General features: G+C 41.1%; 1 long non-coding RNA gene across 1 annotated transcript; it reads left to right on the top strand.

Annotated features, from left to right (window-relative positions):
* Nucleotides 1-10010: 10010 nt before the first annotated feature.
* On the top strand, nucleotides 10011-11425 carry LOC134628392 (uncharacterized). The gene is made up of 4 exons (XR_010093977.2): nucleotides 10011-10118; nucleotides 10237-10269; nucleotides 10574-10757; nucleotides 11213-11425. It is a non-coding gene; the product is annotated as an uncharacterized LOC134628392 (long non-coding RNA).
* The last annotated feature ends 12414 nt before the right edge of the window (nucleotides 11426-23839 follow it).

Here is a 23839-nt window from a genome sequence, read left to right as displayed (position 1 = left end):
GTCCACTGAAGTGAATGGAGTTGACGCAACTCTTCTAGTCAATGGTTCCGCTTATAGTGACACTTCTGGAGTCAATCAGCATTAAGAATAAAACAGACAAGAGAACAGGTTAATAAGAATGAAAAAATGACATTAAGATGATGGATGTACTGGCACACTGAAGGTATGTAGCACCTACACCCCCTATGTGTTAAATATGGCCCAAGGAATCAGTGGCACTTGCCAACAACAGATGCTAAGCCAACACAGTCTATGCAGCCTTCCATTTGTGGAAGAGGGGAGCAGTCTGGCTTTGTGACACTGTTGATCTTTGTAAAGTGTGTAGAAAAGCAATCAGACCCATAACACTTAGTGGCCACTAAGCAGTGTGAACTTTTTGTACTAGAACTACATTCTGCAATACCATGCAGCAATATATAGTAAATTGTTTCTGCATGTGTAACAAACAATCCTTTGCTCTTCCTCTGCACTGTGTACAGATTTTGTTTTCTAACTTGCAGGCCCAGTGATGTTTGAAGGAGAAAGCACTGACATAATCTAGTGCATTCTGTGGTTTTTCATTCCAAAGCCATTTTCCCCTCAATAGTTCAAAAGGCCCAGTTTAAGAGTGAACATGAGTGCAGCTGGATTAAAGTCACCACCTCTCATGCCACAAACAGAAGATGAACACCCTCAACCCAGTCTGCATCAAACTTAAGGTAGTGTCCTCAGATCATGCTTTTGACAGTTTGATAAAACCTCTTTGAGTACACCTTGGCTTTTGGGGTGGTATACACTGGAATAACAGTGAAATATGTCGAGCTGTTTAATCACTTGCACAGAACTGGGCTATGAAGTCTGGATATATTCGCGCAGACCAAAGACTGAGGACCTTTTCATCACAGATTTGACCACCACAGGAAGAGTAAGATTTCCCATAGGAATTGCCTCAGGAAACCTAGTTAACGTACACATCACAATTAATAAAAAATTGTGACAAGCATTTCTGTGGGGCTTTATTGGGCCAACACAATCCAATAAAGCATGATCAGATGGCACACCGACAGCCGGAATGGGATATATTGGATAAGATCGAATCGTCTGATTTGGTTTACCTGATTTTTCGCAAAAATGACATTACAATACAGTATCACTTTACATTGTTCTTTTAACCAGATCAGTAACATTGGTGAGGAATGTGGTGAAAAAGAATGTGGCTTACTCAGATATACACACACCTTCTGTGCAACTTCTTCCTCAGGCACAAGATCAAACAGAAGGGAGTGAGGGAGGGAGGGAAGCAAAAAAAAAGAATCACAACTCTGCTCAGATCTGAGATACTCCACATGAGGGTGTCCTCATGTGGAGAGGGTGTCCTCCTTTAAGTTCCTCGGCACCCACATATCTGAGGACCTATCTTGGTCCACAAACACATCAGCCCTAGTAAAGAAAGCCCAGCAGCGCCTCCATTTCTTGAGGGTTTTGAGATGGAACAGGCTGCAGACTGAACTCCTAGTGTCCTTCTACCGTGCCACTATCGAGAGTGTGCTGGTGCACGCCATCCCTGTGTGGTACGCTGGTTGCACAACAGCTGACAAGAAGAGACTACAGAGGGTCATCAGAACTGCAGAGAAGGTGATCGGCTGTCCACTCCCCTCCCTGAACTTAATTGCCAGCTCAAGATGTCTCTCCAGAGCCAGGGCAATTATAAAGGACCACCTCCATCCTAACCACCACCTCTTCAACATCCTGCCCTCTGGAAAAAGGCTCAGATCCATCAGGTGCAAAACCAACAGACTAAAGAACAGCTTCTTCCCGTGGGCTGTCAGAACTCTTAATGCAAACTAAGAGTGTGTAAAGACTTCCCCAACACATCCACTCTGAGACTGCTGTTGATCATCTATGTGCAATATCTCAGTCTTTCCATGTTCTGTGCAATATTTTTGGCTCATGTGCAATTATTTTGGTCCCAGTCTGTTTCAATGTTTCTTACACATACACCATGTATATAGTTTCACTCACATATATGTATACATATACACTGCTTTTTATTTTATTTATTTATTTATGTTTTCCCCCTTCGTTCTATATTGGTTTCTCTTCTTCTTACTTTTGCACCTTTGTGGTCCAGCTACCCAATTTCGCTGTGCAAGAAACTGCACAATGACAATAAAAAGCTCTAAGTCTCTAACAAATGCACATCATTAACACTTTTATTCTGCCCATCAAGCACTTTGATGGATGGAGGACCAAAATAATCGCATCCTTTAACTCTATAAAGATAGACTGCAATAATAAAATAAAGTCCACACATCTAGCAGCCAACCCAATGTTTTAGCCACACAATCAAACAGGACAAAATATTTATCCTTATCCTCGTCACACAATGGTGATATTAGATAAATGCATTTGGCAAAGCAGGACCACCATGTCTGAGTTCCAGCTCTTTCAAATAAAGTGTTTTCCTTTCATTTTCTTCCTCCATTATACTCATACTTCTTCTCTCTCTTAGAGCTAATGTGCAAGCTCCTTTTCTCTCAGCTGTGATCAGCGCATCTCAGTTTGAGTGTGACGCTACTTCATCCTCCTAGGCTCAATAAACCTTTTTGGTCTCATCTGCAATTTGAGAGAGATATACCAGTCCACTGGTCCTCTTTTCGTCCCTGTGACATCCCTAAGCTGGTTTCCTTTAGTGATAAACCCAGTGACTGTAGTATAATCCCCCAAATTCCAAAATTTATATTGCTGGTGTTGGTCTGCATAGTGTATGTAAAGAAGACTCAGCATTTATCCATTGAGAGTCCATAGTGCTTGCAGTTGTGTTCGGTTTCCACCTTTGACTGACTGGGGTCTTTCTGACAGGAAGTCCATCAGCCAGTTAGAAAAGGAAGATCTCAGTCCTCTTCTGACAGAGTAATGGCTAACCAATCAGACATAGTAGGGGTGGACAAGCAGAAGAAGTCTGCTGTAGTGATAGATGTAGCTATGCTGAATGATAGCAATATCAGTAAATTGGAACACAAGAGACCTGAAACCTCAACACCCTCCACATCTTTTTGATGTGGAGGGTGTTGAGGTTAAGGTTTGAGGTTAAGGATCAAAAAGGTCTTCAGAGGGTGATCCGTACGGCAGAACGCTGCTGCAGGACTGCTCTCCCCTCCCTTCAGGACATCTACACCAGGAGATGCTGGACTAGAGCAGCTCAGATATTGAAGAACCCGTCATATCCCGGCAACAATCTGTTGGAACTTCTGCAATCAGGCAGAATCAGATTTTCTATTTTATTTAGTATTAATACATTTAATGTACACAATTCACTTACTTGCTGCATATAATGCTACTTACTGCACATAATGTCCTCCTGTAATATTCGCTAAATGTTTATAATGTTCTCTCCCTTTTTGCACAGTCGAGGAGCATGTCAGGATACATTTCACTGTGTGTTGTACTCATATAACTATGCATGTGACAAATAAAGAATCTTGAATCTTGAAGGAGAGGAAAAAAGAGGGTGAGAGAGCATGTCCTGGAGGTGCTCCAGGGCTTCCTCCCAGTGGGACATGCCCGGAGCACCTCACTCAGGAGGCATCTTTATCAGATGCCTCCTGAGTGAGATATCAAAAAGCCTCAACTGTGTCCTTTCGATGTGGAGGAGCAGCGGCTCTACTCTGAGTCCCTCCTGGATGGCTGAACTTCTCACCCTATCCTATCTCTAAGGGAGAGCACTCTTTGGAAAAAGCTCATTTCCATTGCTTGTATCTGCGATCAATAAGAACATCCGCATCACTGCAGCCACAGCAGCGATCCGTCTGTCAATGTCCCACTCCCTTCTCCCATCACTTGTGAATAAGATCCTGAGATATTTAAACTCCTCCACTTGGGGCAGGAACTCGTCTCTGACCCGGAGTGGGCAGTCCACCCTTTTCTGGCTGAGGACCATAGCCTCAGATTCGGAGATGGTGATTCTCATTCTCACCGCTTCACACTCAACTGCGAACGATTCCAGTGCAGCTGCAGGCCATCACCCAATGAAGCCAACAGAACCACATCGTCTGCGAAAAGCAAAGATAAGATTCTGAGACCACCCAGGTGACAGTCTTCTGCCACTTGGCTACACCTAGACATTCTGTCCATAACAATTATTAACAGAATTGGTGACAAAGGGCACTCCTGGTGGAGTCCATCACCCACCGGGAATGAGTCTGAATTATTGCATGCTATGCGGACCAAGCTCTTGCAACGGTTGTGTTAGGATCGAATGGCCCGTAGCAATGGGCCAGACACCCCATACTCCCGAAGCACCTCCCACAGGACACCGCGAGGGCCGAAGGGCCAAATGCTTTCCCCAAGTCCACAAAGTACCTCCAGACTGGTTGGCCTAAGTCCCATGCACCCTCAAGTGTCCTTGAGAGGATAAAAAGCTGGTCCACTGTTCCACGACCAGGACGAAAACTGCATTGTTCCTCCTATATCCATGGTTCGACTAATGGATGGACTCTCCTTTCCAGCACGTTGGCATAGACTTTCCTACGGAGGCTGAGGGGTGTGATCCCCTTATAGTTGGAACACACCTTCCTGTCCCCAGGTATGTCACAGCCCTACAACATCCAGAGCCTTCAGGAACTCAGGGTGGACCTCATCCATCCCAGGGGCTCTGCCACCAAGGAGTTGTTTAACTGCCTCAGTGCCCTCACCCCCAGAGATAGGCGAGTTGTCCCTTTTGTCCCCAGACTCTGCTTCCTCCAAGGAAGATGTGCCATTGGGATTAAGGAGGTCCTCGAAGTATTCCTTCCATCGCCTGACAATGTTCTCATTCGAAGTCAGTAGTGCTCCACTCGCCCTATACACAGTGCAGGTAGAGCACTGCATTCCCCTCGTGAGTCGCCTGACAGTTTGCCAGAATCTCTTTGAGGCAGTTAAGCATATTATTGTGCTGTAGTATGTCAGGCCTGTTCCAAATGGGTATACATTTGAATGGGATTAATGAAAACTCTTATTTTTAGAAACTCTCACCATGCTGTCAGAGAGGAGCCGATATTGATGCTGTTAAAGCATACATTTCATTTCATGTTTGATCTAATGAATGCTAGGTCCAAAATCTCTATATTATTACATAGTGCCTGTTCTACCTCCTGCCAGGGCTCCTCTAAGAGGTTATGTTTAACCATTCTGAGATGAATTGAAGCCTGTTGGCTAAGAAGTAGTGTTGAAAGTTAGGCAGATATAGTCCTAAATTATCCTTGGCCCTTTGTAGCATTTTCAAACTAATACGCTGGGTTTATCTTTCCAAAGGAATTTAGAAATGGATGATTCCAGAGAGCTAAACCAGACCGGTGATGGTTTACTCAGGATCATTGGGACCAAATAATTGATTCTTGGCAAGAGCATTATTTTTATGCGACCCTTCACATGAATATGGGTACAGATTTCCATCTAGCCAGATCGTCTTCTACTTTCTTTAAAAGTGGAATGTGGTTTAGTTTAGTTAATACCTCAGTTTAGTTAGGTAATTAATACCTAAATATTTAATATTTCCAGATTGTAGTGGGGCAGAAGAAGAATTATGGAAGGAGCAATTAATCAGAAGAACTGCAGATTTTAAACAGTTTATTGAATAATCAGAAACTTTGCGAAAGGGTTTATTAATGCAATTACTTCAGAGAGAGATTGGCTTTGGAGAAAAAGCAACACATCATCCGCATTAAGACTAGTGATGTTCGATTCGTGAACGAATTGTTCAAAACTCGAGAATCACTTTACTGACTCGTGAATCATGATTCACAAGCACAACTGACTCACTGACTCATCCCTGTTGCTGTTAGCAAACTAATTTCATTAGTAGAAATATATCTAGCTTATAATTAAAATTGTGGGAAAAAAACAACAGCCAGTTTCTTAACAAAAACATTTCTGCTCTGAACTGGAAGAAAAAACCCTGAGTAGAAGCTCACCTCAAGACAATAGCTCCTCGGTTCACAGTAGCATCGCTCAGCTAACACGCTAACAGAACATTTGAGTTACTCACCCCCTCCCTTGCTGTGCTGAATCATGGCGTAAGCGAATCACTCAGGACTCACTAACCTCCTCCCTCCTGTGCTGAATCGTAGCGTAAGCGAATCACTCAGGACTCACTCACCCCTCCCTCCTGGCTCACTGCTCAAACGAGCTGAACGAATCACTGACTCACTCACCCCCTCCCTTCCTGTGCTGAATCATAGCATGTACGAATCACTCACTCACTCACCCCCTCCCTCCTGGCTCCTGGCTGATTTTATGTTCTACATTCTTGCATTTTATACCCTTAATCGGAATAGCCTGTCTGATTGCTGTTGCTAGTGGTTCGATAAAAACTGCAAACAGTGAAGGGGAGAGTGGGCATGACTGCCTGGTGCCAATCTGGAGACAGAAGCTGGAGGATGTTTGGTCATTTGTCCTGACACAGGCTGTTAGGGAATTATATAATATTTTTAACCAGTTTATGAAAGAGTTTCCAAAACCAGATTTCCATCCATTCTGAACCACTTTTTATACTTGCAACGTTTGTCTGGGAATCCAGCTCTCCTTATTCCCCATTCCTATATAGACTTGGCAACCCCAGATGTGGGATTACGACCTAGAACAGGGGTGAGCAAGTAATTTTCTCAATGACACACATGAGAAACTGGGACTGCTGTGCATGGCTCACCAGTAAACTGAACTGATCTGTTTATAAACCACTACTGGAAATAGTAGATGTTATAATTAACCAATAAAAATATCAAACAATTAATAGTGACAGTGGAGAGATACAGAGAGGGGAAGACATGCAGCAAAGGGCCGCAGGTCGGACTTAAACCTGGGCCTACTGCTCCCCAGACATATGGCATGTGGTCATCTGCTAATCCCACTGAGCTAAACGGTGCCACTATTGCTATCTAGCTTGTAGTTTAATTACCTTAATTACCTGCATTTCCCTGTCAAATTTGGACAACCATCAGTTGTGCCACTTGGTAGTTTGTCCCATTTCAGCTCAAGTCTATCCATGATATCTAAGATGTTCAAGACAGCTCTCAACCAGAGCCAAGCAAAAAGTCAGCTTTGTTGTTCAGCTGAAATACCACGTTTCCTACAGTGGCACAATCTGTCTTGTTACACTTTGCCTGGAGAGGATCATGTTCTGAAACTACTTACTGTTTTTCAGTTTTTTAGGAAATCATAAAGCTGGTCTTAACTGCTCCATCCCTACTCTTCCAAAACAAAGTACACAAGTTACCTCTGGCTTCAGTTAACATATACTCAGAAGTTTTTGTTTTGTTAAAAAATTGTACATTCAGCATCAGTTTATCTTCTTTTCTTAATTTTAACTACCATCTTCAGGGCTAGAAAACTTGCACTGAAGTTCCCACAAATGTGTGGCACTTGTAGGTTGCTTTGCTTTCACTCTTCTGTCCAGTCATCCCAAACTAGCTTGATGAAGTTTAAGTCTGGAGACTGTGCTGGCCACTTCATGTTTTCAATCTTACCATCTTGTTCTTATACTTAGCTCGTAGCCGACTCGCTAGCAGCATGGCCTCTTCACCTGTCCCTCCTGCACTTTCCTGCTCATTGTGTCAGATGTTTAGTTACTCCTCGGCCTACTTTAGCAGTAATGATACTTGTAACAAATGTAGCATATTTGCAGTTCTGGAGGCCAGGATTGCTGAATTGGAGACTCAGCTTCACAGCCTCGATCCACCTGTAGCTAGCCAGGCTCCTATAGGCGGTGTAGCCGAAGATAGCGTAGGCCCCGCTAGCTGTTCCCCAGCAGACCCCAAGCAGCTGGGGAAAGAGGGCGACTGGGTGACGGTGAGGAGGAAGCATAGTCTTAAACAGAAGCCCCAGGTACACCACCAACCTGTTCATATGTCAAACCGTTTTTCCCCACTCGGCGACAACCCACCGGGGGTCAAACTCCGGTAACTGGCGATTCTGTTCTGAGACATGCAAAGCTAGAGACACCAGCAACCATAGTCAATTGTCTTCCAGGGGCCAGAGCAGGCGACATTGAGGGAAATTTAAAACTGCTGGCTAAGGGTAAACGTAAATTCAGTAAAATTATAATTCACATCGGCAGTAATCCCAGATAGCAAGACGACATTGAATCTATGTTGATTTTTCATCCGAACCGTCGTATATGGTCGGGGTTGAAATGCCAATGTTGTAACAACATTGAAATACTGTGGTAAACCGACGGTCTTACTATAGGGACGTTGTAACGATGTTGATTCACCGTTGTTTTTTTGTCATTGATATTTGATCTATTTATAGTCGACCAGGTGACAACAACAACATCGAGAAAACGTCTATTTATAGTTGACGATCATTCGGCTCCGGTCACCATCAAAAACCATCGATTTGTAGTTGAGCATTAAATTGCATTGCAACTGATCGGGTATAAAGTACCAGAGAAAGTAGATTTATTGTTCATTTGTTATAAATGACTTGGTCTAGTTCACCAGCTTTAAAAAATCGTGTCTACGTGCAATTTATGTATAGTTGACCGGGAAATTAAAGCAGCGATCACTTGGACTATTCCGCAGCACCCCTCTCACATTGGTACATCCCCCCCCCCCCCTCCCCCGGTATTCATTGTCTTCTACAGTAGAGCGGGACATTTAATTTACTCTCAGCGGAATTGACCGGAGAAGGCATCAGTTCATGCACTGCACTGGCCCGCACCACGATTAGTATAAGGTAAGAATGAATGATTTTTTTTTCCTACTCGGTATTTCCATGTTTGCATTTGAATAACATTAAAAAAAAAACTTGTTAATGTTGTACATTAACGAGTTTTTTAAATTGTGTCTACTTCTTACAATCTGGCAACAAATAAATTGCACTGCGAACAAAGTATATCAACAAAGAAAACATTTTCGTTTCATAATTTCTTCGTTATATTCCCTTACAAAGCTAGCTTTAACGCTTCGAGGTTTCCTTTGTTCTTGCCGTCGCCTCGGCGCTTGACCCAGACTTTCGCTCTGTAGTTGCTTAGTACTACAAAAAATTCTAAATCTGTGATATATGATTGATAAACGTAAAGTTAACTGTATAAACGTGTTCAATGACTTTGTTACTTTTGATGATTGGAGAGCACTCGCTTCAATGCGCACACGAAAACTTTAGACTCAGTTTGAATGCTCACGCAGCATGCGTGACTGTACGTTGCACGCTCAACTAACTTTAAGTTGCACGCGTACATGACTTTCCGTTTGTGCCTTGAATAATGAATAAGGCTACGTCCACACGTACCAGCGTATTTCTGAAACCGCTGATTTTTCTATGCGTTTGCACCTTTTGTCCACACGTAATGTATGTCTGGCCGTACATTGTGTTTGTATTTCCAGGCACATTTCACGAAGCAGAACGCAGTCTTCAGAGATATCCACGTGAACGCTGTGATACGTCTGACCTTCAGTCCGAAGAAGAAACCCAGACCAGTCTTAAAAGAAAGCACAAGTAAAACCTTTATATTCACAAACATATCTTTGATTGTTAAGAATTTATGATCTTGTCTTTTATACATATCTGTGGTGCTTGCATACTGCAATATCACCACATAATATAGTCCAAAAAGTGGAAGTTTGTAAACTTTTTAAAAATGCAAAGCCGTGTACACTTGTGCACTTCAAAAATTCATTGTATACTGTACCTTCTTGCACGTCTCTGTTTCCTGTGTGTGTTGTTAGAAATCAAACTAACTTTAGGAAACAATATGCCAAAAGCATATTTACAATTACTTAAGACCGTTTTTAATTTATTTTCTTTAGACCAAATCCCCTGTACACATATACGGACTCAGAGGATGAGCAGCCTACAAAAAAACGGTTTCCCCAGGCCCCTCGAGTGAAAATACCAGGTAATAAAATACTGTCTAGTGTCTGTGTACATATCTGTGTCTGACACAAGGAAACTTTTTTGACAAGTTGTCTGTATTCTTAAATACTTAAAAAATTATCTTTTTCTAAACAGCCCTCATCACTCCGCAGTCTGCCCCCCAGCCCACTGATAGCAACCATCATAATGCCCCACCCAGCTTCCGGCACCTTTCGCCACTCCGGCACAAACCGACACAGCTTTGCGATCTCGCCAGCATGCAGAGTCTGATGTCTTCCCTATAGATGGTATGCTTTTAAAAAAGCTTTAAAGCTGCATCACAATGTCATTGTACTCTTATCTAAAAAAAAAAAACCTAATTTATACTCCTGAATGTCATCTTGTTGTGATTTTTTTTTTCTGTAGATTCCAGAGACTCTGTGAAGCCACTATTACAAGGCAAGTTTGAAAATCTTGGAATTTCACAGTTTACATGGTATAACAAATATATGTGACAGGCAAAAACTAGTAAACACTTTTAGCAGTTACAAGAACTAACAAATGAATATCCAACAAAAGGGAATAGAAATACATTGCACTGCCAATACTTTGGTTTATTCTTTGTATGACTTGAAAATCAGGCTTTAGGGAAAACTAAATGACATGTTTCTATCATCAATTACATGAAGTAAACACACAGGCACTTGCATACACATTTAAGACATGAGACTCGCTAATTCCATCTCATAAAATGTGTCTATAGGTGAGACGCTTTGCGTTGATTGGTGCTGCTGGACCACACTGGAGGTGCGAGTCCGCCGTGTAATGGTTTATGCCATTACAAAGGAGCTGGCCTCTGTACTCAACTGGGCAGGGGGAAAAAAACAAGGACCAGACAAAGCAAAAAAGGGCATTTAAAGAGACAGCGCCGTGCAGATGCATATTTGGTAAGTTTTAACATTTATTGTAGTTTTATGAGCTTAAAGTGAACAATAAAGGGATCAATTGATGTGCTGGGTGCATTTCACATTTCCTATGTCTGTTTTTTGCTATATTACTTTGTCTTTCTTAATAACAAGACTTTCATGTCCGGTTAATCTGGAGATGGAGTCTTTGGTCTTCGGCTTGTTTTGTCCTCGGGTTGTACACTTTGTACAGCCCGAGGACCCATGTTTTCTTTTTTTTTTTTTAAAGGATACACGGCACACCATGCTAAGACATATCGCATTTTCAGCTTATAGCTCTTTGGGAATCAAATGCGGCAGTTTGCTGATTTCCGCCTGGTGACTTTCATGTTTATCAGCCTAGGAGTTTACATACTTTCTCCCTGCTGAAGACAATTAACAAGAGCTTATTCATGTGCTCTAATTCCCTTTTTTTGTGTGTCTATTTTTTGTCCTAGATGGCCTGGCGCAGCAGGTAGGGGCGAACTCTATGTCTGAGTTGGTCTTTGCTCAAGCAGTCCAGAAATGGCTCAGATATGCTCCAGGTCGTACGGGTGGCGCGCAGGACGCCCATCATCCATCCCCATCCCGGAGTAAATAATAAAAAGTGACGTGAAACATAGAAATGTAAATAGGAAACTTTGTCTTTTAATAAAGTATTTTGCAAATGATACATGTCTATTGACCTTTTTTGGTTTTTTGTTTTTTTCAATAAAAAGCAACTGTGCGAAAGAGGTGGAAAATCAATACCATATCTCAACAGTGTTTCAATATCAGAATCTGACATTGTTTCAATGTCAACAGTGTTAGAAAATATAACGTCGAATCAATGTCAGGTTTCAACATTGATTCAACATCAAAACCTGACGTTGTTTCAACGTTAAAAATGGGTGCAAGAGTGATGTTGGGTCAACGTCACACTTCAACGTTGCTTCAATGACGTCGCCTGATATTGACTCAACATTGTTTCAATGTTTCCTTGCTATCTGGGATGACACCCGGTTACGCCAATCGGAGGTCACTAAAATCAATATTAAATCGGTGTGTAACTTTGCCAAAACAATGTCGGAATCTGTAGTTTTCTCTGGTCCCCTCCCCAATCAGACCAGGAGTTAATGATGGGAATTCCGACTCTTTTTAGAGAACCGTCTGTTTCAGCTCGGCTCACTAGAAAGAGCCGGCTCTTCAGGTTGTTTTGTTGCTTTAATTAATTTATTATCAACAACAATATAAAATTATGCACAAAAGGAATTACTAATGTAAAAAAAAACCTTGATTTTATTTATATATGTTTATATATAAATATATACGGTGGCCCCTAGAGACAAAGCACATACAATCTCTAAAACAAGTACAAACTCCAAAGCATGTAAAAACTCCAAAAAACATTGCTAGCGTTAAGTGAACTTCCAAAACAGAGCTAACTAGATAAATTACACAATTGAAAGCATATGTGTATTGTTTGTGTAATTATACACAAATACTCATATATATTCAAATAATTTAAAAAAAAAAAGTTCATTTGCCTGTTACTACAACACACCAAATCCGGTCGTTGGTACTTCCTAGCTTGTGTAGCCACTAGGTAACAAAAGCTCAACACTGCCCATAGCATCCTGGAGCACTTCCGTTGTGTTTTGGAGGTTTCACGTGCTTTGGATTTTGTACGTGCTTAGAAATTTGTACGTGTTTTTGAGTTTGTACAGGCTTTGTCTCTAGGGACAACCATAAATATACTTTTATTTATTCACTCCACATAAAATGTAATAAATAAATTATATAATACAAAAACCAACTATTTACATTTCAACTTTTAACTTTTTAAATTTTCAGCCTTTTCCTTTTAAACAAATTTAAAGTGAAACAACACAAAACACTGCAAACCACAACACAATAAAATATAAATTAAAATATGCAAAACAAAAAGAAGATGCACATTCTCTGTCATATAGGCCTTCATGAATAAACATTCTGAATGCTTTATCATCCGCAACTGAAAATAGTTGTGGATGATCACTATACTTTTCTAATGTGACGTTGTTGTCCCTGGCTCTCTTTCTCTGTCTTCCCCGCCGCTCTGTTCCTGTGCTACTGCGACTGTAACTACCACCCCTCCCCCCTCTGCTCAGCGCAAGCACAAGGCTTACGTGTGGAGTGAAGTGAAAAAAAGTGCCAGAGAGGGAGTGAGAGAAAGAAAGAAAGAAACAAAAAACCATGGCTCCCAATAAGGAGCCGGTTCGCGTCGTTCACTTCAAAGAGACAGCTCTAAGAGCCGTTTCGTTCGCGACCGACACATCACTACCAAGAGTGACATTTTTAGCCGCATATTCTCCTTAAATTGCTGTCTGTCTGAGTGGTGTCCAAAAAACGATGTGGAATTCATAGATAATTGAGAAACTTTCTGGAGGAAACCTGGAGAGACGGCATCCACCCCACTTTGGATGATTCAACTCTCATTTCTAGATATATGGACAAATTTATTAAACCCCCCAAAATATGACTATCCAGAGTTGGGACCAGGAAGCAGAGTTGCAGTCTTACACGCCTCTCTGCAGCTTCTCTCCTCCTGTTCCCCCCCAAAACCCCATCTCCATAGAGACTGTGTCAGCTCCCAAACAGAAAAAAAACAAACTAAAAACTAGCAATAAACAACTTAACATAAAAAATCACAAAGAAAGAACAATACAGTATCCACATCTGAACCAAAGAGTAAAACGGTGAAATGTGGATTATTAAACATTAGGTCTCTCTCCTCCAAGTCTCTGTTAGTACATGACTGTCACGGGTTGCCCTTGAGGATCCACACACAGGACTCCTAAGTTGTGAGTTTAACAATGAAAGTTTATTTACAATTTCTTCACCAAGTGTATTTACAGGCTGTGCAGGGATAGTGCTATATACAAGACGTGAGGGGGACAGGGCTCCAGGGAAAAAGGGAAATCATACATGCGCTCCACTCTGACCTCTCTTTCCACTAGTGACCAGTCGCTCCTTCCACACACCGCTCGAGGAAACACAGAGATAGGTCCGGGGAATGAGAGTTTAACATCGATCCAGCGACAAACAGCAGACCTCTTCCCTCTTAAGTACCAGCTGGTCTTGATGAGGTCCAGGTGTTTCCAATACAGGGAGGCGTGGGCCGAGGGCGTGAACCCACCATGAGTTCCACCCCGGCAAAACAGGAGAGAGAGAGACAGAGAGCGCAAGAGATGGAAACATGACGATCAGCGCCTTGCTGATCCCGCGGGTCGTGACAATGACTTAATAATTGTTCAACGAATTGACTGACTGCCTTACAGAAACCTGGTTGCAGCAGGATGATTATGTTAGTTTAAATGAATCAACATCCCCGAGTCATTCTAACTACCAGAAATCTCGAAGCACAGGCCGAGGGGGCGGTGTGGCAGCAATTTTTCACACCAGCCTATTAATCAACCAAAGACCAAAACAGACTTTTAATTCATTTGAAAGCCTGATGCTTAGCCTTGTCCACCCCAGCTGTGAAACTCAGAAACCAGTCTTACTTGTTATCATCTATTGTCCACCTGGGCCTTACACAGAGTTTCTCTCTGATTTCTCAGACTTTTTATCTGATTTAGTGCTCAGCTCAAATAAAATAGTTATTGTGGGTGATTTTAACATCCATGTAGATGCTAAAAATGACAGCCTCAACATGGCATTTAATCTGTTATTAGACTCAATTGGCTTCTCTCAAAATGTAAAAGAACCCACCCGCAACTTTAATCACACTCTAGATCTTGTTTTAACATATGGCATAGAAACTGAACATTTAACAGTGTTTCCTGAAAACCCTCTATTGTCTGATCATTTCCTGATAACATTTACAATAATTGATTACACGGCAGTGGGGAGTAGACTTCATCACAGTAGACGTCTTTCTGAAAGTGCTGTAACTAAGTTTAAGAATATAATCCACCCACTGTTATCATCTTCAATGCCCTGTACCAACACAGAGCAGAGCAGCTACCTGAACACTACTCCAACAGAGGTCGATCATCTTGTTAATAATTTTACCTCCTCACTACGTACGACTCTGGATACTGTAGCTCCGGTGAAAACTAAGGCCTCAAACCAGAAGTACCTGACTCCGTGGTATAATTCTCAAACACGTAGCCTAAAACAGATAACTCGTAAGCTGGAGAGGAAATGGCGTGTCACAAATTTAGAAGATCATCATTTAGCCTGGATAAATAGTTTGTTGCTTTATAAGAAAGCCCTCCGTAAAGCTAGAACATCTTACTATTCGTCACTAATTGAAGAAAATAAGAACAACCCCAGGTTTCTCTTCAGCACTGTAGCCAGGCTGACAAAAAGTCAGAGTACTGTTGAGCCAACCATCCCTTTAACGTTAACTAGTAATGACTTCATAAAGTTCTTCACAAATAAAATTTTAATCATTAGAGAAAAAATTACCCACAACCATCTCACAGATGTAATATTATCTACAGCTACTTTCAGTACCATTGATATTCATTTAGACTCTTTTCCTCCAGTTGATATTTCTGAGTTAACTTCAATAATTACTTCCTCCAAACCATCAATGTGTCTTTTAGACCCCATTCCTACAAAACTGCTCAAAGAAGTCCTGCCATTAATTAATGCTTCAGTCTTAAATATGATCAGCCTATCTCTAATAATCGGCTATGTACCACAGGCCTTCAAGCTGGCTGTAGTTAAACCTTTATCCAGCTAATTATAGGCCAATCCTCAACCATCCTTTCATATCAAAACTTCTTGAAAGAGTAGTTGTCAAACAGCTAACAGATCATCTGCAGAAGAATGGCTTATTTGAAGAGTTTCAGAGCTCATCACAGCACAGAAACAGCTTTAGTGAAGGTTACAAATGATCTTCTTATGGCCTCTGACAGTGGACTCATCTCTGTGCTTGTCCTGCTAGACCTCAGTGCAGCATTCGATACTGTTGACCATAATATTCTATTAGAGCGATTAGAGCACGCTGTAGGTATTACAGGTACTGCACTGCAGTGGTTTGTATCATATCTATCTAATAGACTCCAATTTGTTCATGTAAATGGAGAGTCTTCCTCACATGCTGAGGTTAACTATGGAGTTCCACAGGGTTCAGTGCTAGGACCACGTCTGTTTACATTATACATGCTTCCCTTAGGCAGTATCATTAGAAGACATAGCATACATTTTCACTGCTATGCTGATGACACCCAGCTCTATCTATCCATGGTAAATGGCCTGTATTTGTATAGCACTTTACTTAGTCCCTAAAGACCCCAAAGCGCTTTACACTACATTCAGCCATCCACAGTCCTTCACACACTGGTGATGGCAAGCAACATTGTAGCCACAGCTGCCCTGGGGTGCACTGACAGAGGCGAAGCTGCCGGACACTGGCACCACCGGGCCCTCTAACCACCACCAGTAGGCAACGGGTGAAGTGTTTTGCCCAGTGACACAACAACCGAGACTGTCTGAGCCGGGGCGCGAACCAGCAACTTTCCGATTAGAAAATGAACTGCCAACTCTTGAGCCACGATCGCCCATCCATGAAGCCAGACAACACACACCAATTAGTTAAACTGCATGAATGTGTTAAAGACATAAAGACTTGGATGGCCACTAACTTCTGTTAAAACCTCCCAATTCTTTCGATCTTTGGGCTGAAGGTAGGACAATACTCGGTGTATAAATGCTCAATCAACAATTACTTTATTACATACAATTCAACCCTTTTGAGCATAAACCATCCGGATGGGGAGACATGCATGCAGAGGGTCACAGCAAATCTCAAACTGGTGGAGGGTTACTCAAACTCTTATAGCCTCTAGTGGCCCCCACCTAGTCGTAAAAACCTAAACATTCACATGTTTTCTAACTCCTAGCGAGCCTGACTTATGGCCTTGGCTCCCTATTTTGTCTGCCTTCAACAACGGTGGGGGTGAAGCTCCCGTGGAATGTGCTCTCTGTCTCCTCTACTATCAGAAAATGCAAGGTCCTGACTCTCTGAAAACAGTATTTCTTATAACTCAGCAGCATAATGCATCATAAACAATATCATTCATTCACACTGAATCAGCAGTCTAATGTAATACAAATCAGTTTAATAACTGTAATAGTTGTCACCTTCTTCTAAGTCAGGAGAATAATGCAGACTAAAACTACATAATAATTTCACAATCTTTAATTAAGGGTATAACATGGCATAAGATAATATAATAATCCCACACTTCCTACAAGACTGCTCAAAGAAATCATAACAATAATTAATGCTTCAATCTTAAATACATTTAACTTATCTCTTTTAATGGGGTACATACGACAGACCGTTAAGTTGGCAGTACCTAAACCATTACTTAAAAAGCCATCTCTAGACCCAGCTATTTTAGCTAATTAAAGGCCAATCTTCAACCTTCCTTTTATCTCAAAAATTCTTGAAAGATGATTTTTGTAAAAAAGCTAACTGATCAAGAGGAATGGCTTATTTAAAAAGTTTCAGTCAGGTTTCAAAGCTCGTCACAGTACAGAAAGTTTGAGTGAAGGTTACAAATGATCTACTTATGGCCTCTGACAGTAGATTCATTTATGTCCTTCTCCTGCCAGACCTCATTGGAGTGTTCAATACTGCTAACCATAATATTTTATTACGGCAATTAGAGCATACTGTAGGTATTAAGGGTACTGCACTGCAGTCAACTTTAACTAATTAGTGTGTGTTATCTGGCTTGATGGATATGGAGGACCACAAGAGCCACGCGAATCGAAATAAAGAATTCTGTGCTGAAATAATGAATTGTAGAATAAATTCTCCATTTGTAAATTCATTTTTGAATTCCAATTTAATAAACTGATTTTTAAAATGCTTTTTAAAAACTTCATTTCAAAAAACATTTTTGAATTCCAATTTAATAAACTGCATTTCAAAATCCATTTCCCTTTCCTGTTCGCCCTGGAATTAACTTTTGGATTAGCTGCTGGATTAGCTGTTGGATTAACAACTTCATTTTAAAAATCAAATTAGCCACATCATGGGATGTAAGGAGCTCTCTGATTGGTTGGACAGACACAGGCTGTCTGCCTGGATTTCTCTAGCTCATAGCTTCGCCCTGCTAAGAAGCGTGTGTGCTTGTACAAAGGCCGTGCAGCCTCGGGATTTACACTCAGCTTGACACGGATATGTGAAGAATGAAGGGACCCTGCAGCGAAACGGAGAGCGCAACCTCTGACTGAGTGCCTGTTTACGCAGTCTGAAGGTAACGTGCTAACATGGCTAACGCTAGCATCACCGCACGTAGCCCCGTTATTTTAAGGTCATCTTAGCTCATGAAAATTTTACGTCGCAGCTGTACGAGCTAGCTACGTGTTTTGTAAGCTGCTGTGCTCTTCACAAATAAAGCTGGAAGCAGCTCAGACTGTTAGAACCAGCACTGAGCCCTGTTACATTTATACAGTGTTAGAGCAATGGCTGCAGCCTACAGCCTTTAAACTAGCGATTAAAATGCTGACAGTAAACTCGTCAGTCCAGATGTTACCACATTACTTTGTGATACTTAGAGTTAAAACAACTGAGACAGGCTGATTAAAATAACAGCTGTCAGTTCTCTCATTCCTTATATCAAGACTGGAGATCGCACTACTGATTTCAGTTCATTTAATATGTGAGTGCACAGATTCATTCTCAACTGGACGTAAATGATGATCAAAGGTTGTATATATGATGAATTCATCAAATCCCAGCCTCTAACACAGTGCGCTGAATCTTAGCTTTGAATGTCCAGTATATTCTAATCAGTGCAATTTAAGCATTCACTGAACCTACAGTATCTACACCTGTGTGGCAAATGTGTGGTAAAGACACAGATAATGAAATTTAATTATTAATACAATATACATCATGAAAAACAAAAGCTGAAATTGATTCAGTTTAGTACTTTTCTCTGTATGCTCTGTGATTTTAAAGGCCTTAAATTCTGTGATATACACTGTAAATGATTTTCACAGAGGTCTTAAAGTATTTACTTTTTACACTTGATGGTATTGCCATAATGCACTGTTTTTTTTTCTTCAGTCACCTTTTTCACTCACAGTGTTTATACATCACTCTGCATTTAATTATCTCTGGCTCTCTTTCACAGCATGTCTTTGTCCTGTCTTCCTCCATTCACCCCAGCCGGTCGCGGCACATGGCCGCCCCTCCCTGAGCATAGTTCTGCCAGAGGTTTCTGAACAAAGCTCAAATAAAGCCAGTCTGTTTTTCTGACTGTTTACCAAAACTAAGAAGAACATTGATTTTCTTCTGTGGTAACAATGGCAACAATGTCAGCTGCAAATTAGAGATAGAAGCGATTTATTTGGTACAACAATTAGTTTATCTGGCTTTGACAAGAAATAAGTGCACTCATTAAAGCTGTTTCGGGAAGCTATTTGCTAATAATTACTTAGGCCACTATGCCAGCATTACTACTTATACATATGGGTGATTTGACTTTTAGTGGTACATGGACTGGATTCTTCTTATTCTGGTGTGATTTTAGCTTTTCAGGAATATGGTTGAATCTTACCCAATACTGTCTTCTTGTTGAACAGCGTTTCCTTCTTGCTGAATAGTTTCCCTCCTTTTAGGGAGATATGCATCATTATGATGTGTGGTTATTGTATTTTATCAACTCTCCCATTCTCTTACTCACACTCATATTTCTTGTTTCTTGCTAGAAGGTTTATGATGATTGGTGAATCCTATTATGCAAAAGTGTAGGTCTTTGTTCATTGTCTACAATGTACAGTGCAATGCTTGATTATAAAGATAACAATACAGCTGAGTAACTGATGATCGGAGGGGATGGAGACCACAGCGTATGCAGAGTGTTTATATATGGCAATTATTTGGTTTAAGACAGAACACTTGAGAGAACACACACACACACACACACACACACACACACACACACACACATTTGAAAATGACTAAATAAAAACATACATACACACAGAGTGGATTAGGCTGATAGATCAAAACAATACAGTGCTGTTATTCAGAATTGGATGGTTTCCAGTCCAGAGTGATGGATGTGATGCAGTTTGATTGATTCCATGCTTATTGTAAATTCAATCAATACAGTTCTGTTTGCTTGTGGGAAATGCTGTCAGTGTCCCTTGATGGTCTAAATGCTTTTGCAGAAGCCATTCCACTATGACAAGAATAATATTCTGGTTAAATGGTCATATGGCAATATTACTGACTAATGGTGCATGCCTGGAATTTTCAAAAAAATGTAAGCTGACCAAGTCACACAGCAGATTTGAAATTTGAATGGGGTTGGATGTGTTTACTAGAGCTGGAAAAACAGATGGCCACTGTGGCAAATTCTGTTCTTCCTCTACAATAACATATTAAAATGAGTTACTTTTTTGTTATTTTGCCAACAGTTGATGAATTTCATTAATGTGTGAGCGGGCAACGACCTGATCATAAGGAACATTTTGTGTTACATCTTCGGATATGACCTTTCCAATCTGTAAAGCACCAGTATAAAGTTCTACATTGATGATAGAAATGGACTAGAGAAAACAGTAGTTGGAGACCATGGCACAACCAACCATGTGCAATCCATGTACTGCAACTTGCAATCTTTTTGCTTCTGAACTGAAGAAGTCTGTGACGTCTTGCTGTCAGCTGCTGTATTAAAAGCAACTTTGGTGAGTCAAAACGGAGTGAGCCCGCTCTCAGTTTTTCACTGAAAGCAGTCAAGTTTGGAATTATATGCAATCTGTTTGTGATAATATAGTGATTAACTGTCAATGCAAGGCTGACAAATCTGTTGCAAATCAGAGAGCAAAGATTTGCAAATTTCTTTCTAATTTCTATCTACGTACATAGAAATTTGCATTGCCATTCTACTTTTTTTACTTGAAACGTGACTGGGCCAAAAAAAAAAACAAAACAAAAAAACCCCTGAATTTTAAATTTCACTTTGTGTTATTTATGATTTAAAATTAGCCCCTGCTGGTTACAGAGGGATTTGTAATTGCTTCTAATTTTTCTGTTGGTGAACTAATTTTTGTACTTTTTACATTTTATCTACACCTAAATCTACATTTTGTTACTAGCTGTGTTACTCATTGTTTAGCCTAAATTGTCCAGAAAGTATTGAGCTGTTAGTTTGTTCTTCACAGCCCAGAAACGTTTTATTTATTTATTTATTTGCCTTTTCTGTCCGGCACTGTAGCAATCAGAATTATTGTCAAAAGGCCAGGACAATTGCCAAACAGATTTATTTTCCCAAGTGGAACGCTACAGCTTTTGCTATACTGGTCCACTTGATTGTCATAGTTTATTCGATTTTTATTTATTTATTTAATTTTAAGTTATTACAATCAGAACAGACAGGACTGGGGTACGGAAAAGAGAAAGAAGAAAAAAAGTTGGGAAGAGAGTTAACTGAAGGAGAGGGAAACAAAATGTGAGGAGAAGAGGGATAGGATGGAGAAAAGACACAGAAAATCTGCTTGACCACAGAAATGAATGTATTACACTCACTCACCGTCCCCCATCCATACTCCCAGGTCCAGGCACCAGCACCCCCAGAGGGGCAATCCACCCCCAGACCCAGGAGAAGGTTTTCTTTACTCTGGGATGGAAACAAGCAGACCGCCCCTGGGTCCTGCAGCAGCAGGGAGGCCCAGCCCAGACATCGACCAGACGACCAGCTCCTTCATCCGGCTCCCTGCCCCAGTTGGCGAAAACCAATATAACAAAAGTGCATTTTCTGCTCAGTGCTCATAACTATATTGAACTTTACTACACTCTGACTATATAGTCCCCATCTACTCAAGATTCTTGTTCATAGCCAGGAAAGTTAGCTTTTCTACATGTTATGCAGAAAGGCTTGCTATCTTTTGAGAGCAGATGTTCCCTGCTGTGGAGAAGACTGATGGGGTGGAGGTTGCAGGAATGCACAGAAAAGATCTAGCTAGCTTTGATAGTGTGAGGAAATGTCCCTCATTTTTGCTCCACCATTTAAGAGGATCATCCTTTTTAGAGACTGTGGCCTTTTTAAAGTACTTCACTTCTCACAACTTGGACATCTTGGTCCTCCTTAGATGCTTCTTCCATTTTCACCCTGACTGTCTGTGTCAAACTCAAGGAGGGTGTCCAGAACAGTCTTTTCAATTATACCTGAACCATTGGCCGTCTGCAGTTTTGCATGCTCATGTGTCCCAGCATTTGCTTCTTTGACAGCAAGCACTTCAACAGTCCATTGCACTCTGATGCCATCTTCAGGAGCTAAAACCTTCAGCTTTCTGTATCTGGGGTCCAAGGCAGCTGCGAGAATAATAGGGTTTTCTTTCTCTGCTGAGAAAGTGCAAATACTCCCCTATCTCTGTGTTATCCCTTTTTCTGCGCTGGCAATGAAAGATTTTCCTGAGCTCGTCTCAAATTGGCTTTGGTGTACAGCCTGCGTCAGCCCTTTGACCACCTGTGGAAGACCGGAAATGGTTGTGTACTGCTGTCCACTAAGGTAAACAGTAGCAGGCTCAAAAGGCACCAACCCTTGCTTCAGTTCTTCAAGCTTGCTTCAGTTCTTGAAGCTCTGGCTTCAAGTCAAAGTAGTGCTTCCCCCTCAGAGTTACCTCAGGATCTGATCAGTGAGAGGCCAGTGCTGTTCGAGGAGGAGAATGTACTATTGTCATCTTACTGACATCTTAGATCAGTCTTCACATTCATTTGCTCCTGTTTCATTTTTAGCCTTGTACTAACCAGCTCGCTTCTCTTAAAATGCTCCACTAGCTGCCTAGCAGTACCTAGTGCTCTGCTGATGGTGGTTTCTTTGAGAGCAGTATTGACTATGACTAGCTAGAGTGAGTGTCCAGCGACGCGGATAGAGGCCAATCCATGTTTTTCTTCAAGCAACTTCTAATCTTCTCTCAGGAAATAGCAAGACACACCAAGGTAGGCCTCTGTTGCACGACTGGTCCAGACATCAGCAGTCAGGGTGAAGAAACCTTTGACACCCCGAGGGTCTGCTTTACCTAAAGATGTGAGATGATTTGGAACAATAGTAAGCATTAGGGAGAAAATTACAGTATATTTTTTCATTATTAATAATGTTTGTCAGTTTATGCATCAAGATTTAAATTTACCAGTTCAATAATTCAGTTACACGAAATACAGTTAAGTAGGTTAAACAATAAACATTCAACATATCAGTAAAACAATCTTTACATGCTTTAACCAAGATTATTTTATTGGTTGCGCTTAATATTATTTCATCATGAAATGTATTAAATTGTAATACAAATTGCTGTTTTGTGTTTGCGGTGTGAGAGACGGAAGAGAGAGACATAGAGAGACAAACCTTCTCAAAGGTTGCATCATATTTCTTTTCCATCATTTTGGTGAAGTGGGATCAGCCTGGTAGGTAGTTATCACGCTAATCTGGGTTGAACTGCTTGATCATCTCTTTGAATCCTTGATCAATAACCATGAACAGGGGCCTCATGTCCGTCACCAACATGTTCAAGATTGATTCAGTCAGGACATCTGCTTGCCGAGGTGTGCATGTTGTTGGCTTGGTGACAAAGTTGTCATTGAAGACGAACGTCTTTTTATTAGCAGTACTGTAACGTAACATTTACAGCTATCAATATGCGTAAGTAGCTCACTGTTTACACTAATGTTAGAAGCTAACTAGCCAATTAGCTTACCGAAACGACTGCACGACTTCGTCGTCCTTAAATTAGCCACGACGTGCTTCCTGTTCAGATGCTCGTGCATCACGGTCGTACTGCCATGGAAGGCAAGTTCCATTTTGCAGATTTTGCACCGAAAATTCTTCTCTTTCATTTTCTCAAAATGCTCCCAGACTTTCAAGCTCCATTGCCAGGTAGCCATGCTATCGGAGACTGCTACTTCTTATTTGGTGTTTAACGACAGCTGACATCCTTATAGATGCATTGCTGCCATCTTCTGTTTCAGTCCGTTATTACACTCTTAAATCCTACCACTTGTTCCTGCGTCTTTCAGGATCTTACAAAGCTTCAAACGACGCATCCACTATTAAGTTAGTCATCGACGAGTTTAATAGTTGACGTAA

Source organism: Pelmatolapia mariae, linkage group LG6 (assembly GCF_036321145.2).
Source record: "Pelmatolapia mariae isolate MD_Pm_ZW linkage group LG6, Pm_UMD_F_2, whole genome shotgun sequence".
In the NCBI taxonomy this organism is placed as follows: Eukaryota; Metazoa; Chordata; class Actinopteri; order Cichliformes; family Cichlidae; genus Pelmatolapia; species Pelmatolapia mariae.
The sequence above is the reverse complement of the archived record's forward strand: the minus strand, read 5'-3'. Positions and strand labels throughout refer to the sequence as shown.